This window comes from Dipodomys ordii, unplaced genomic scaffold (genome assembly GCF_000151885.1).
Source record: "Dipodomys ordii isolate 6190 unplaced genomic scaffold, Dord_2.0 Scaffold14903, whole genome shotgun sequence".
Taxonomy (NCBI): Eukaryota; Metazoa; Chordata; class Mammalia; order Rodentia; family Heteromyidae; genus Dipodomys; species Dipodomys ordii.
Window position 1 is genome coordinate 1 of NW_012282115.1, and position 2124 is coordinate 2124.

The 2124-nt window shown below is 45.2% G+C and overlaps 1 pseudogene across 1 annotated transcript; it reads right to left on the minus strand.

Moving 5' to 3' along the window:
• Window positions 1-961: 961 nt before the first annotated feature.
• On the minus strand, window positions 962-1607 carry LOC106002610 (annotated as a pseudogene). Its single transcript, XR_001175943.1, has one exon. The product of XR_001175943.1 is annotated as a ferritin light chain pseudogene (transcript).
• Window positions 1608-2124: the final 517 nt, after the last annotated feature.

A 2124-nucleotide genomic window follows, 5' to 3' on the forward strand; every position in this document is an offset into this window, starting at 1 on the left:
CCCCCCCCCCGCCCCTAGTTCAAGCTCCTAGGGAATTTATATATAATCCTTCAGTTAAATGTGGCTGGGTTAATTCATTCAAGTATAATTGTTCAGCCAATTTCTGTTCTTTCTCTAATTGGGAGGGATTCTGTATTAGTCTCCTATTGTTGCTCTAGTGAGTTAGTATAGAACAATGCCCCCAAAACAACACACATTTATCATGGTGTAGTTATGGTAGAATTCTGAGAGGAGTCTTACTGGTCTAAAATTAAGGTGTCCAAAGGGATGCATCCCTCCTGGATGTTCTTAAAGAGAGAACCCTTCTTCTTGTGTTAGCAAGTTTCTAGAGGCTACATTCCTTTGTTCCTGAACATCTTCAAAGACAGCCACATGGGACAGGATCTTTCTGTTGTTATCTTCTCTCTGGTTCCCTCTTTTCTGCCTCCTTCTGCCGGCAAGGATTCATTTTCATCACATTGGACACACTTTGGTAATACAAAATAATCCATGTCAAGGTCAGTTGGTTAGCAACCTTAATTGCATCTGAAACTTCAATTCTCCTTTGTGATTAAAAACGAATATTCACAGGTCCTGGGAATTAGTACAGAGATGACATTGGAAAGGGTTGGGATCATTAGTCTCTTTTCTGCAGACACTACTTTTACCCCATAGATACCAAGGGCTCTTGTGGCAATGTGCGTGGAATGGGAACAGCTTCTAGACTGAATCCCAACCTCTCTACCCCTGCATGCACCCACCACATAGCTATACTATATACTTGACAAGATACTTCTCCAAGACATAGTTGTTGTTGTTTTTTCTCCAGAAAGCTTTATTTTCATTTGGTCCAAGGCTTGGGATGGGCTCCAGGGTAGTTCGTTAAGAAGTTTCCCAATGGCTAGAGAAAGAAGCTCAGGTGGAAACCCCGATGTCAGGCGAGGCAGAGATGGCCCCTCAAAGGCTGCTGGACTCGGGTTTTCTAGTCGTGTTTGTGGGTGAGGCTTGGAAAAGATCCTTGCCCAGCTGGGCCTGCGGGGCCGCCCCCAGCCTGCAAAAGTTGGCTAAGTGGTCGCCCATCTTCTTGATGAGCTTCACCTCTTCATCCAGGAAGTGGGTCTCCAGACCATCCAGAGATGGGGGTCTGTGCGAGCAGAACCCAAGGCATGAAGGTCCACAATGGCTTGGTTCAGGCTCTTCTCCAGGGCCAGGCGGCTTCCATGGCTTCCATGGTTTTACCTCACTCATCCTGAGAAGGTTTCTGCACGTCCTGGTTCTGCATCTTCAGGAGGCTCTGGGCGCCCACGCCGTCCAGAGCCACATCGTCCCGATCGAAATAGTAGCCCAGAGAGAGGCAGGTGTAGGAGGCCCGCAGGTGCAAGTTGACCAGGCGGTTGACGGCAGCCTCCACCTCGGTGGAGTAATTCTGACGAATCTGGGAGGTCATGGCTGGTCGTCAATACAGAGCTAACCACAGAAAAACACGGCATTGGTTGGTCCTGGAAGCAGGCGACGGGCGAGAAGATCAGGGTCAGAGGCGGTGAGTGGAGAGGCAGTTGGTTGTGGAAAGGAGGAGTCCCGGGGTCTGTTCCATCCAAACACTGTTGAAGCAAGACACAGATCCGCGGGACTGGTGCGCGCTGCTGCTCTAGCTTCCTTATACATAAAGTGAGTTAATAATATTTCTAAAAATTACTGTAAGGATTTAGTAAAGCCACCTATGGTAAAATGAGGAGGGCATAATCACCATCCCTTTCATCGCTGAAGGGATATGAATATTATGAAGTCCTTGCTTCTATTAAGAGATATTTAGATTCCAAACAGCTATTCTATCCTTCCTCGCTATAGGATCATTGATGGGCTATTACATTTTTTTCCAAGATTAATTTTTTTCACCTGTTAAATAATGAAATTCACTTCATAGGTTTTGTATAATTGATTAAACACTAATAGATACAACAATTCATTTTAACATTGGTAAAAGCATCTCATTCGATGTTTGGGGAATTTCGGGAATCATCCAGTAGGTAGAGAAAGTGTATTGAAAGGACACTAAGCCCCTGGCCAGGCTTCTTAATTGTGATATGTATGGAGCTAAAAATCACTTATATAATGGAGCAGACAATAAATCAAAGGTTAAAATGA